The sequence below is a fragment of the Aethalodelphis obliquidens genome, unplaced genomic scaffold (assembly GCF_003676395.1).
Source record: "Aethalodelphis obliquidens isolate GAN/ISIS:26980383/991018 unplaced genomic scaffold, ASM367639v1 scaffold3, whole genome shotgun sequence".
Lineage (NCBI taxonomy): Eukaryota > Metazoa > Chordata > Mammalia > Artiodactyla > Delphinidae > Aethalodelphis > Aethalodelphis obliquidens.
Window position 1 is genome coordinate 18444249 of NW_020837947.1, and position 15421 is coordinate 18459669.

Below are 15421 nucleotides of genomic sequence, written 5' to 3' on the forward strand. Positions count from 1 at the left end.
CTAAACTGTAAGGGCACTTAAAGCAGGACCTGTTCTACTTTTCTTCACCAAATTCACAACAACCTTTGCAAACCTCCTCAACATCTTGTAATCAGAACTGACATTTATTGAGCACTTACTATCTGCTTGGCACTACTAAACGCTTTTTCTGTAATAACTCACTTAATCCCCATAAACACCCTAGGGATGTGCTATGATTACAATCGCTCTTTTTTAAATAAGAAAACAGAGGTTAAATTAAATTAGTAAGTATCAGGCAGCATTCAGGCCCATGTGGTCTGGTGGCAGATCCACACTCTTTATAACCACATTATTCTGCTTCTGACTGCCTCAGTGGTGGCAACCCTGTCCGGGGTTATAATTAGCCCATTTTGTAGAGAAGGAACATGAGCTTTACAAAGCATAGCACCTTGCCCAAAGTCCAAAGCACAGAGGGGGCAGAGCCAGAATGTAAGTGTCAGCCATCTGGCTTCAGAGTGCACACTTATTTTATTTTATGATTTTTATTTTATTTATTGTGGTAAGAACACTTAATACAGGACCTACCCTTCTAATACATTTTTAAGAGCACAATATAGTGTTGGTAATTGTAAGCACAATGTTGTACAGCAGATCTCGAGAGCTTATTCATCTTGCATCACTGAAACTTTCTACCTGTGTATGCTCTCAAGTTCTATGCTACATTGCCTCCTTCAAACAGAAGGAGTATAGAAAAATGTTTCCTATCGGTCCTAGAAAAATTTATTATAAATTGCAACTTAGATTCAGTTTTGTCCCTTAATGTTCAGTCTCTTCAGAGCCCTCTAGTTATCGAGGATTTGGATCCGGCAGATATGAAACCTCCCTGTCCCTGCCAGAGAAAGCCTCGTTATGCTGGGCAGACCTTAACTTACAGTCTTAATTGTCTTTGAAAGGAAATTCTGAAGAGAGATGCATAAAAAGTGGGATAATAAGGAAAAGATATTTTCCTGATACTAGCTGAAAAATACTTTCCATTTCGATAAGCTGTTTAAATAAGAAACAAGTTTGCCTGACTGTAATAAAACACTTCATCAGGACGCAAACTGATGTGCATTTGTGCAAGGTTGCAGTCACCTAGGCACTGGATGTGGTGGTACTCAGCCTGGACAGAGATACTCACTTCCCTACCAGAGAAAGCTCCTCACCCAACGCAAGGTTATGTCTTCTCCCTGAGAGCTTCCTGCACCTCAGTGGTGTATGTGTAAGGAAAGGGATATAATTGGGACAACTCTGAAAGATCCTTTTGCCTTTTGAGCTCCCTCATTATTGGCAGAGACCTCTTTCACAACAGCATTGCAGTTTAAATTCTGCTGCCCAGTCCCTCTTGCCTTAGCCTCTTAGAGATACCACTGAGAACACTCACTAATAAACATCGTGTACACAAATCTCAGAGTGTGAGAGTCTGTTTCCTGGGAACTAGCCTAGAACAGTTAATAGCAGGTTTGACTGCAGGAAGCAGACTCTAAAATGAGACTTGGTAAGCCTTCAGCTTCCAAACAAAATGAAATAACAGGGAATGAATTTACCTTCTCACGCGCAATAGCTGATAAAACGAATAAAATATATGAAGACATTGGCTTTCAGGCAATGAAATCAGTGATCCCAGAGATGAAAAACAAACAAAGGTGAGCTTTTCAGAAATAAACTCATGCACTTACGGACAAAGGAGGCAAAAATGTACAATGGAGAAAAGACAGTCTCTTCAATAAGTGGTGTTGGGAAAACTGGACAGCTACATGTAAAAGAATGAAATTAGGACATTCTCTAACACCATATACAAAAATAAACTCAAAATGTATAAAGACCTAAATGTAAGAGTGGAAACCATAAAATTTCTAGAGGAAAACATAGGCAGAACACTCCTTGACATAAATCATAGCAATATTTTTTGGATGTTTATTCTACAGCAAAGGAAATAAAAGCAAAAATAAACAAATGGGACCTAATTAAACTTAAAAGCTTTTGCACAGCAAAGGAAACCATCAACAAAATGAAAAGACAACCTACTGAATGGCAGAAAATACTTGGAAATGACATGATCAATAAGGGGTTAATACCCAAAATATATAAACAGCTCACAAAACTCAATATCAAAAAACAAACAACCCAATTAAATATGAATAGGGAATTCCCTGGTGGTCCAGTGGTTAGGATTCCACGCTTTCACTGCTGAAGGTGCAGTTTCGATCCCTGGTCGGGGAACTAAGATCCTGCAAGCCATGTGATGCAGCAAGATAAATAAAATAAAATAGACACTTTCTAAAGAGGACATGCAGATGGCCAGCAGGCACCTGAAAAGATGCTCAACATTGCTAGTCATCAGGGAAATGCAAATAAAAATCACAATGAGATATCACCTCACGCCTGTCAGAATGGCTACAATCAAAAAGAACAGAAATAACAAGTGTTGGTGATGATGTGGAGAAAAGGGAACCCTCCTACACTGTTGGTGGGAATGTAAATTGGTGCAGCCACTGTGGAAAACAGTATGGAATGTTCTCAAAAAATTAAAAATAGAACTACCATATAACCCAGCAATTCCACTCCTGGGTATATATCTGAAAAAAACAAAAACATTAATTCAAAAAGATACATGCACTCCAATGTTCATAGCAGCATTATTTACAATTGCCAAGATATGGAAACAACCTAAGTGTCCATCAACAGATGAATGGATAAAGAATATGTAGTGTGTGTGTGTGTGTGTGTGTGTGTGTGTGTGTGTGTGTACACACACACACACTGGAATACTATTCAGCCATAAAAAGGATGAAATTTTGCCATTTGCAGCAACATGAATGGACTTGGAGTGTATTATGCTACATGAGATAAGTCAGTCAGAGAAAGAAAGATACTCTGATATCACTCATATGTGGAATCTAAAATATACAACAAATTAGTGAATATAACTAAAAAGAAACAGACTCACAGATATAGAGAACAAATTAGTGGTTACCAGTGGGGAGAGGGAAGAGGGGAGGGGCAATATAGAGGTAGAGGATTAACAGGTACAAACTACTATGTATAAAATAAGCTACATGGATATATTGTGCAACACAGGGAATATAGCCAATATTTTATAATAGCTATAAATGGAGTATAAACTTTAAAAATTGTGAATCATTATATTGCATACCTGTAATTTATGTAATATTGTAAATAAACTATACTTCAATTAAACAAACCAAAAAAACTGATGGACTTTATAACTGTCTCAGCCCATTATGAGGGCTTGACACAGGGCAAGTGAGCCCAGGCAGAGCCTGATGGTGTCCCCGGTTTCGGGAAATGGAAGTGGAATCCAGGGGGGCTAGGAGGCTGAAGTTCTCAGAGCAGAGTATGTGGAGGAGAGAGAAGCACAAAGAGGAAATACTCAGAGGGTAGGCCCTCAGTGTCTTTCAGAGCACTGATCTGCACAAGCACAGGTGGTAATGCCCTGAGGCCATGGAAAGAACCACGTGAAAGGGTTAGAAGGGGCATAAGCTCACATGGGGCCTGTTCTCACCAGCATGACCGGAAAAACCTCAGAATTCACAGGAGACAGAATATGGAGTTTTGCCCCGTCCGTAGTGGTGAAAATTTCACCCTAAACAAAACTCCTCATTGTTCCCATCTAACAAAACTTAAAAGCAGGACCTGAAGTGATCAAACTGTTTCCAAGTAGGTTAACAGCTTCCCTGAACAAATTTAAGAATATTTATAGGAGTACAAAAATAACTAGTATCCAACAGGTACAATTCAAAAAGACTGGTATCCAATAAAACTTACCAAGCATAAAAAAAAGAAGCAGGAAAATATGTCCCATTAAAAGGAGAAAAGAAATGAACCAATTGAAAATGACTCAGAATAAAACATGGATGATAGAATTAGCAGACAGGACGTTAAAATAGCTGTTATCACAGCATGCCATATGTTCAAGAAGCTGGAAGAAAGACTAAATATGTTAAGTTCCTCTTAAGAACACCTAAAACTACACATATGATGTCTATGTCGAAAAGATACACTGGATGGGATGAATGGCAGATTAGGCATTGCAGAAGAACAGATTAGTTAATTTGAAGACACAGCAACAGAAACAATCCAACGTGAAACACAGAGGAAAAAACCAAAAAAGAATAGGACATCAGGGAGCTGTGGAACAACTTTAAATAGACTAATACACATGTAGCTGGAGTCCCTGAATAAATGGGCAAGGAGGACAGGCCTGGGGGTTAGGAGAAGATCCAGAAGAAAACAGATGCAAAAATAATGATTGAAATTTTTCCAAATTTTGTTAAAGCTATAAATCTCAGAAATTCAATAAACCCTAACCAAGCGCAAAAAACATGGAGACATCTACACCCAGGGACATCATAACAAAATTGATTAAAATCACGGTTTAAAGGAAGATCTTGAAAAGGAACTTCACGGCTGACCAACAGGTATTGAGAAGCCCATTGCTGGCGAGAGGTGGAGCACACTGGCAGCCCTGATGTGGAACTGAAGTGCAACTGCTCAACACTGACCCATGGTAAACTAGGACAGGATATTAGCAGAAGAGAATGCACAAACAGATGTATCTCAGGCCTATGGGAGGGTCAGGAAAGAGTAATTAGAAAGACAGAAACTGGATGGCTATTGCCACCTTAAGAATATTAAATATAGTTATAACAACTGTTTTAATGATGTTATCTATTAAATTTATCATCTATGTCATATCTAGGATGATTTCAGTTGATTTAATTTTGGTTTTGCTCCTAATGGGATATATTTATTCTTTTATTTGCTATGTTTCTTATCAGCACAAGACATTGTGAATTTTTCCTTGTCTTATGCTGGATCATACACTTTGGGTAATAATGATTTGTCTCTTTTGTAACTTGAAACTAATTGTGTTTATTTGGAGGTTTAGTTTACCTGGAGGTTTCATTTTCTGCACTGGGGATTTCTAAATAGATGAATAAGATTTGGTTTCTGCCCCTGAAGAGCTCATAATCTTGTGGGGCAAACAAAAACTAGTACTGATATTTATAAGACAATGCAATGAATTCTATAGAAAATATGTGAATCAAGCACTAAGGCAGCCCTGAGTAAGGTTATCCAAGGGGATGTTTTATTGGAAACAAGTATCTAGCTGAGGTGATGGGGGTGGGGTGACGATTCAGATCTGCATCATGGAGCAGCCCCTGGTGACATACTACAGTAAGTTCTGGATAGTGGGAGATGGCATTTTGAGGGGCCTAAGAAGAGTGAAAGATTAGGATAAACTTCCCCATTTGATCACTTGTGTGAAGAAATGCCACCACATTAATGTAAAATATTCTGTATAGACAACTGGATTAAGAAGATGTGATATATATATATATATATATATATATATATATATATATATATATATCTCATCCATGAAAAACAATGAAATTCTGCCATTTGCAGCAATGAGGATGAACCTTATTTCACTTATGCTTAGTGAAATAAGTCAGAGAAAGACAACTACTGTATGATATCACTTATATGTGGAATCTAAAAAATGATATGAATGAATGTATATGCAAAACAGAAACAGACTCACAGATATAGAAATCAAACTTGTGGTTACCAAAGTGGAGAGGGAAGGGAGAAGGGACAAATGAGAGGTATGAGATTAACAGATACAAACTACTATGTATGAAATAGATAAGCAACAAGGATACATTGTATAGCACAGGGAATTATAGCTATTATCTTGCAATAATTTATAATGGAGGATAATCTGCAAAAATAGCGATCACTATGCTGTACACCTGAAGCTAATGTAATATTGTAAATCAACTATACTTTAATAAAAATAAAATATTCTGTATAAATAGCATTACATGAGTTTATAGACATGTAGACTTGGGCTCCGACTTAGCTCCATCCCATGCTAGAGGTATGATGTTTGGCAAGCTATTTAGACTCTGAAGTCATTTTACTTATCCGAACAATGGTTATAAACTGATTGTTGTCAAGACTGGTTGAGATGCATATGTTTTGAAAAACAAAAACAAAGCAAAACAAAACTAAGTATGGTCCTTCTCCTAAGAAGCAGCACTATTTGTCTACATAAAAGTTCTAAAATGACTTGGCAAAAGCTGCAGTTGCGAAGAAGAAGAGACTAACAGAATTTTGTGTTATGATGATTTATAAGGGCTTTAAATAATTTTAAAAACATTTTGGAGGGTAAGAAAATAATTTTGTATAATAATGAAGTATAATTTTTAAACATGAGAATTAAAAAGAAAATAGTAAGGCTTCATGATTATAATAAGGTATATTATTCTCCCCTCAAAACCTTTACCTTATAAACCTGGTTAAGATAGTTACAAGCCATTCTCTCTTTTGACTTAATTGCTAGTAATTCTATATGTCCATGAAGCTTGTTGAATTTTCCACACATATATACCTCACATATATCTTACACATGCTATTTATACAAAAAAAGTTAGCACATATAAATATATTCCAGTGCTTAAAAATGTAGACCTTAAAGTTCATTGGATGTGAAATGCAGGGGAAAAGTTCAAAATGGACTCTTATTTAAATGTTTTGATTTTGGAGTTATGAAAGTGTAAAAACAAGTTTAAAAAATCTCTAGTCCCATCTTCCAGAAGTAACCATTGATAATTTTTTGATGTGTAGAGCCTTCTCATCATTTACACAACTATTTTATATAATTGAGGTTATGTTATTTAACTTTTTTTCACTTAGCTATGCTGCCAGTACTTCCCATGTCATTTAATGATTTTCTACATGATGATTTTTAATAGCTGTGTAGTAAGGCATCATATGAATATACGTAACCATTGTCCTACTGTTGAACTTTTAGGTAATTTCCTATATTTAATCAGTGTGAATAACAGGCTGATAAAATACAGTGCAGTATGGATGAACAGGAATGGGGAACTGGAGGCTTGGACTCTGAGGCCACCTCTGAGTGCTTTCCGATAAGTCATTTCACCTCCCTGAGCTCCAGTTTCCTCACTTAGAAAATTGTAGGCTGAACTAGATGAAGTTCCAGATCCTCTTCTGTGCTAACATAGACAACAGCACTTCCAGGATTAATGAACACTTTGGTGGGGAAGGTCTTGAGTAGGGTGCTGCACTGGAGAACTCTAAACAGCTAGAAGGTAGTGTAAGGTCTACACTTTCTGGGTTGTTTGCAGAGCTAAAACAGCAAAAGTGATCAGTGCACTGGAAAAAGTGGGAAAGCATCAAAACACCTTTGATTCTGCCACCCTTTCCTCTCCTCTGAGAGCTCAGAAGGATTGACATCCAACCTTGCCGTCCCCCTAGACTTCAAGCGTGTGTTGCTCAATTGGAGGATGATGCTTACAAGTGTGACTGGGCATTTTACACTGTTTGCATTTGTGCATATTCTCAGCTTCATAAACAAGTTAAAAAAATTTTTTTTTTTAATTTAAGTATGATCCCATAATAAGATCCCATATGCTACATGGCATATGGAATCTTAGTTCCCTAACCAGGGATCAAACCCACTTTCCCTGCAGTGAAAGTGCAGAGTCTTAACCACCGGACCACCAGGGAAGTGGTTAATGTGCATTAATTTAAAGATAACTCATTTAAAGTAAGTTAGCTTTACTGAAACAATGCTGTATACCTCATGAACTTACATTCTAGGAGACAGGGAGAGAAAACAAACAGACACAAAATATATCATGTTGTTCCAGTATGTCAAGTGGGGCTAACTATTAAGCAGAAAAAAGGAAGTAGGGTAAAAGAAATAGGAAATGTGTGAACTAGGGAGGAAGTTGCTATATTATATTGAGGGCACAGGAATGACCACTCTGGTAATGTGACATTTGAGGAGAGACCTAAAGTGTGTAAGACATCAGGCCATGCAGACCTCTGAGGGCATGCGTATTCTAAGCAAGGTCAATAGCAAGTAATTTTTTGAGGTAGGAGGTTATGTGGTGTGTTCTCTGCCTCTGTGACTAGAACCAATAGAACAAGAAGAAAAGTAGAGAAGATGAAGTCAGAGAGGCAGCAGGGTGGCAGATCCTACTGGCTCCTATTAGGAACATGGCATTTATTCTGAGTCAGGTGGAAGCAATTAGAGGATTGGGGGCAGAGAAGTGACATAATCTGGTTTAGGCTTTAAAATGATCTTTCAGGGTGCTTTATTGAAAATACACATGGGTGGGTATCTAGGGATGAGTAGGGCAGAAGCTAGGGAAAACTAGTTAAAATGCTACTGCAGTATTCAGAGAAATGCAGTATTGGCTACACTAGGGCAAAAGTATAGGAGGGTGAGAACCGGTCTGATCCTTGGTGCATTTGAAGGAATAGCTAAAAGGATCTTCTGATGGAGTGTAAGATAAAAGAGGAATCAAGGGTGACAGCAAGGATTTTAGCCTGAGCAATTGTAAAGACAGAACTGCCATCCACTGAAGTGAGAAAGACTTTGAGAGCAGAAAGTTCAGGGAGAAAATTAGGAGTTCAGGTTTGAATGTGTTCAGTTGGAGATGCCTATTAGAAATGCAAGTAGAGAGTTCACAGGCATTTGGATAAATGAGTCTGGAATTCAGGTGACAGGTCTGGGCTGGAGATAGAAATTGCGGGGGGTGGTCTTTATCATAAGATGAATTCCATTAATAACTTTACCTATCCCATAAAAATATTTTTAAATATTACAGGAATGTATGGAAAAACTCAATTAGGTCAGAAAACGATTAATAAGGATTTATGCTTGAGTCTTCCTGCAAGTTGTCACCCAGGTAAATATTTTTAAATCAATCCATGCTGCTTAAATGAAATTCTACTTTAGGACGATGTCTTTTATTGCTTTGGAGGATTACTCTAGCTTATGAAAATTATTGCTCTAGTGTTCTTCCTCTACACTGTTGACTTAAATGAAACTTGTATCAAAAAGGAATGAGGTTTCACAAGCAATTATTGTATTTTAGAGCTGGAATGGCCTTAACAGCCTCATTTAATCTAGGACTTCATTTTACAGAAAGAGGAAAAAACGGAAGTTCAAACAGCTCCCAAAGTCATTCAGCTAGTATACTTATTAATCATTTACTTAACACAACAAATTAAGTTGGGTGATATTCTACGTGTTCGTGATAAAACAGTCAACAATAAAAATAAAGACTCTGTCACATGGAATTTACAGTCCCTTTGGGGGAGCTAGAAAACAAACATGCAAATGTACAATATGGCACATAATTGATAAGTGCTATGAAGAAAAGCAAATCAAGATAAGGATAGGGTGATAAGCAATTTATTTTTCAAATTGGGACACTTTTTAGAATAAAAGGAGTTGAAAACTAGATGGGAAGTCAGGTCAGCAGGCATAAGCTGGGGCATCCAGCTTGGACAAATGAAAATGTAAGGCTGCCCAGGTAAGTTGGATGGGGTGGTGCTGAGGGGCTGAGTCAGGTTTATTCCACATAAAGTGGTCAGGAGTCAGAAGACATGGTGACATGTGAGGAGAGGCCTGAAGACAGTGAAGGAAGAAGCCATGCATATATTTGGGGTCGGCTGCCGCAGACAAAGGAAGCAACAATGAAGCCTCTGACGAGGGCGGCATGTGGAGAAACAGTGTGGTTGCTGGAGAGGGAACAGGGGAATAATGGTAGGAGGTGAGACAAGCTGAACTTTTAGGCTATTAAAATGACTGTGGTGTCTGTTATGCTTAATAGAAGAAGGCATTTGTTGGTTATGATATGAAGAGTGACATCTAATTTTATTTTTAATAATAATAATTTGGCTGTCCTATTGACAATAGTCTGGGATGGGGGTGAGAATTTAAAAACAATGTCACTTACCATGCCAGCAAGAAAAATTCTTGGTAATAAATATAAGAAAAGCTGTATAAGGCTTCTACCGGAAAATCTTATTGCTAAAATTAAGGAAGACTAAATAAATGAGGTGCTCTGGGATGACCCAGATGAGTGGGATGGGGGATGTGGGAGAGAGGTCCAAGAGGGAGGGGATATATGTATACAAAGAGCTGATTCACTTCGTTATATATGACACAACATTGTAAAGCAATTATACTCCAATAAAAATTCTTTTTAAATGTGAATCAAAAAAAAAAAGAAGTACATCATGTTCACATATTAGAAGACTCAATATTGTAAAAATGTCAATTTCCCCCCAATTCTATAGATTCAACACATTTCCAACCAAAATTCAAGCAGGTTATTTTTTGGCATAAATTGACAGTCTGGTACTATTTATAAAGAATTGCCAACGACCCAGAATAATTTTTTAAAATATTTAAATAGAAAAAATTTGCAAGATTTGTATTATTTTAAGAATTACTATAAAGTCATAATAATTATTGATATGGAATAGAAGAATGGATTAGTAAAAACAGGAAGTCCAGAAATAGATACACAATGAAGTGTGGTAATTTTATTTTTATAAAGGCACCAATGAAATTTAATGTGGACAAAGAAATTATATATGGTTTTCAATATATAGTACCAGAAGAACTGGCTGTCTACATGAAAAAAAAAAAGAAGCTTGACCAATACCTCACTCCATATACAGAAATTAACTCAAGATGGGATATAGATCTAAACATAAAAATTCAATCTAAAAGTCTCCTTAAAGAAAATACTGGATAATATCTTTGCAAACTTCAGGTGTTCAATGATTTCTGAGAACACAGAAATCATTAAACGTAATAAGTTTAATAAACTGAACTTCCTTAAAAGTAAAAACTTCTTTTCAAAAATAGTCGTTACTAAGAAAATTAGAAGGCAAACCTCGATGGGATAAAAGCATTGCAATGTATTTATACAACAAAGGATTTGTATTTAGACTATATAAAGATTTGATAAAATTCAATAATAAAAAGACAAAAAACTTAATAAAAATTCGCACAAAACATAGACAACCACAAAATAAGGAATATTAATGGCCAATAAGCACAGTCATTAGGGTTGTGTAAATTGAAACCCAATGAGATATGAGTATACACATACCTAGTACAATGCTAAAATAAAAAAAATAAAACTAATAACAGTATACTGTATTTTTCTATGTCAACCTGGTTAAGCTGAAGACTATATTTCCTAGAATTTCCTTTTCTGTTTTAGATTTGGCCCAAAGAGAAACTTTTGTATAATTTATATAAATAAAGCAGTAGATACTACTCTCAAAAGTTTGCTGGTGTCAGATTTAGTGCCAGACTGGTGCAGATGTATTCACTGAGTTATGGCATGACCTCATTTTACAAGGTTGTCCAACTCAACTTCCAGGGTGATCAACAGCAACCCCAGGTCTACCATGCTTGGCTCTGGACCCACAAAATTGGTAGCTACACGAAGACAACAAGTTCCCATAGAGCTTGCCATGAACTTCCTTTTCTTGGTCCTACTGCAGTGGATGTTTAGTTTCTCAGACTTCCCTGCAAGCTCTAACTTGTCTACCTGCACCAGTACTCTAGGTAGACTCATGAATGACTCTTTTTCTGATCCCAACCCTTCCATTTACTCCATATTTTCACTTTTGTGTAAGATCTAATTCCTACAATGAATCCCTTATTCCACTAACATTCATGCTAGCTCTGTTTCCCAGACGAACGCTTGATGACTATAGTTCTTGGAACCTCATCTGCATTTGGATCTGATTTAGATAACTATATTCTTGATTCTGAGACTGATGCCATCATTGAAATGAAACTTTGGGGGTTCTGGAATGACAGGATTATATTTTTTCATGTGAAAAGACTATAAATTCTTTGTGATCAAAGACTGCTAAAAGGTAGATTGCTAAAAGGCCTCAAATACTTCCTATCCCTGCAGTAGTACTCCTTTCCAATGTGATTTTTCAGTTCTTTCTATTAAAGGTAGAATCCATTTCCCCATGCCTTAAATGTGTTCTTGGCCACATGACTGTCTTTGGCTACTAGGACATTAACAAACATGAACCAAGCAGAGGATCAGAAAGTGGAAGTGGAATGGAGCTTGCTTTAATCTGCTGACTTTAACCAGCAAGCCATGTGGATGAGTTCTGGCTAGCCTCTGAAACACACAAAGCCAAGTCATGCCTGTCATCCCAGCTGATGATGAGGTAATCACCAAACACACAAGTGAGGCTGTCCTAAGCCGTCAAGTTCCAGTGAGTTGGCTCAGATTGGTGTTATTTTATGAGTTATGTAGAGATTTGTTATGAAGCAAAAACTACTCAGTACAAATATTAAATGTTGAGACGATGCCAAGCAACTCCAACTCTTAGTCACTAATGATGGGAAATGACTCTGGAAAACTGTTTGGCAGTTCCTTATGAAGTTAAACACACACCTACCGGGATATCCAGAAATTCCAGTCTTAGATGTTTACCTAAGAGAAATGAAAACACATAGTCACACAAAGATTTTTACAAGAAAGTTCATAGCAGCTCTACTCATGACAGCAAAAATTGGAAATAAGCTAAATGTCCATCACCAGGAGAATAAACGAAATGTGATGTATTCGGTAATGCCATTCAGGAGTAAAAAGGAATGAACGACAAATATATAAATAAATAGATAAATAGATAAATAAATATATAATTATTATATAATAATTATATAATAATAATAAATAAATAATAAAAACTTTAGGTTTAGTGAATGAAGCAAGATACAACAGTATTTACCATGGAATCCCCTATGTGTAAAGTTCCCGGAGAAACATACAAGGAAATGGAGACAGCGGAGTAAAGGTGTGTACAGGTCCTCGGTGGGTTGAAATGAGATAGAAAGAAAGGAGATTTTGTTAGAAGTCTGAATGCTTGAATTTGTCACCTTAGTTTTTATTTTCTCTAAATATGATTGTTTTTCTCTCTCTCCCCAATATTTCTGCCACAGTTTATGTTCCAGTTAAATATCAGTTAACTTCAGAGACCCATATAAGCAAAGCAGGCAAAAACACCACAATCTAAAACATGAACAGCTTTGGACCTCAGAAAAGTGTATTAAAATAGTTTCCAGAATTGAAAGAAAAAATATGAAATTACTGGAAGCAAAATGATCAAGAACAACAACAAAATGATTTTAGTTTAAAAAAAAGCCTTCTCCTTAAGTATGTTCATCATATATGATCACTTGATTTTGAAGAACAGTCCTTCCAGATAAATTGGGCAGGGATGGTTATCATTCTTTTTTTTTTTTTTTTTACTGATTCAGATATTGAGGGGAGAGTGCGTTGGTAACTTGCTCAAAATTAGGTGTTTCCTCAAAACCATTCCCAGAGGACAGGTTGAACTCTGAGAGCACTGTGTTTCTCAGTGGACTGTATGTATTGAAAAATGTGTGCTGTCAATCCACAGAAACACATGTTTACATTTAACTCAACACTGGGATCTGAGGTAAAATCCATTAATCTAAAAGGAAATCGCCAATGCGATTTTATTCCACTAATTCATTCTGACCTATTACTTACAAAAGACTCAGAAACCAAATTCAAAAATTAATTCAACATATAGGAATTTCTGTTCATAGTGTACCGAACCTAAATTTTTCTTTTAGGGCTGCTGGGTTTATTGTCTTTTGGGGTGGTTTTCTTTTGTTTTGTTTTGTTTTAATCTAATTTTAAAAATATATCAGTGACATCATAAAAGTTCAATGTAAAAACTTTTGAACATTCTTATGTTTTCATCTTATTCAAAACAAACAAATGAACACTCTTACTAAGGACATTCTAAGTAAAAGCTTTGTCTCCATGCTTGAAGTTTAAAGAAAAGATAGCACTTTCAATAAATTATAGGTACTTACAGATTTTTCACACACTTTTTGCCTAGAACCCAGTGGGATGTAAATTTAGTTCTAGAAAAGGGATCAGGTCTGAAAGCAGTCTTTTGGGTTGCTAAAACTCCCCTGGAGAAGTTCTGAGGAGAGATTGTAGACATAATCATTGATACAGGTCAAATTTACTAATTTTCTGTTCATTCTGCCATCTGTGACACCTAACTTTTAACACACATCATTATGCAAGATGATTGTTTTGATGTTTGGCTACATAACAAACCAGCCAAAATTTCACAGCTTAAAACAACCATTTGATTACTCCTCACCGTTCTGCATGTTAATTGGGATCGCCCGGGTAGTTCTAGGCCAGAGCTGTCACCATTGGGGCCACAGCTACTGGGTGGCTCTATTGGGCTGGAACATCTAAGATGACGCACTCACATGGCTGTTGGTTGATGCTGGCTGAAGGCTGGGAGCTCAGCTGGGCATGTTGACCGCAGCACCTCACGTGGACCCTCAGGTGGCTTGGGCTTTTCACCAATGGCAGCTGGGCTCTAGAAGGCAGAGTTTGAAGAGTGAGTGTTCCCAGAGGACAGAAGCAAAAGCTGCCAGTCAGTGCTCTGAAAGGCTAAGCCTAGAACTGGCACAGTGTCACTTCTGCCATTATCTATTACTTAAGCAGTCACAGGATGAGACTAGATTCAGGATGAGGGAAAATAAACTCTACTTCTCAAAGGAAAGCATTACAAAGAAATGGTGGCCATCTTTAATCCACCAAACCTCTTGTCAATAAATCAAGCTATGGATTACATAAACGGTGTTTTGAGGAAGAACATTTCTCATGCCTTCCATTTCTTCAATCTTTATCTCAATAATGTTATATGGCAAATAATGCCACATTCCTAATCAACCTATAGTCCACATTCTATGCTTTTTTTAAAATTGGAGATTGTTTACTTCTTGCTGTAAGGTACAACCTTAAAAGCACAATTTTAGCAACCATATTTGTTCCTTCATACAGGTTTTCCTTTCCCATTTACTTTCATGAAAGTAAAGTCAGAGCTGTCAGAATTTCTTTCAGATCGTAAAGAAAGATCTCTCTACCACTATGTTTCCCCTCTCCAACAGCTACATCCCACACAGAGCATTAAATGTGAACCTGGATGACCTCCTTCATTATTTATTCCCAATTTCTAGCCTCTGCATGGTAAAATTATAACTGAGTGGGAAGCAATTTCTGTTCAGTTTAAGAATCTGTTGAAGTCATTCAAGTAACTTGCCCATAGCAACAGAGAGAAGCTACAATGTCATACTTGCAGCTTAATACTGAGCTCTGCAAATTGCACAAACATAATTTCCTTTTCTTTTTCACAAAAATGAGCAGTTCAAGTGTCAGAGCAGGTATGCTCATGTATGAGCAAACTCAATAAACAAAGTTATAAATGATAAATCTAAATTAAAGATTTAGTGTCTTCCCTTTCATTAACATTTACCTCTTATTGGGAAATTCAATTTTAAAAAGTCCACCAAACTGTTATGTGTGTAGTGTAGGGGAACTTATTATATGACACAGCACCTACTCTGTGACTCTGTACTGACCCTATGACTGTCTTGATTGCTGTAGCTGTGGAGTGAGTTTTGAAATCAGAAGGTGTAAGCCCTCCCACTTTTTTCTCCTTCAAGATTGTTTTGGCT

General features: G+C 36.8%; 1 long non-coding RNA gene across 1 annotated transcript in view; it reads right to left on the reverse strand.

Annotated features, from left to right (window-relative positions):
- Nucleotides 1-15419, reverse strand: part of LOC113608075 (uncharacterized) — a 52479-nt gene extending 37060 nt beyond the window's left edge. The window contains exons 1-2 of the long non-coding RNA XR_003428207.1: nt 12637-15419; nt 12304-12338 (exon numbers count right to left, since the gene is read on the reverse strand). This is a non-coding gene — a long non-coding RNA (uncharacterized LOC113608075). The remainder of the gene's footprint in view (nt 1-12303; nt 12339-12636) is intronic.
- Nucleotides 15420-15421: the final 2 nt, after the last annotated feature.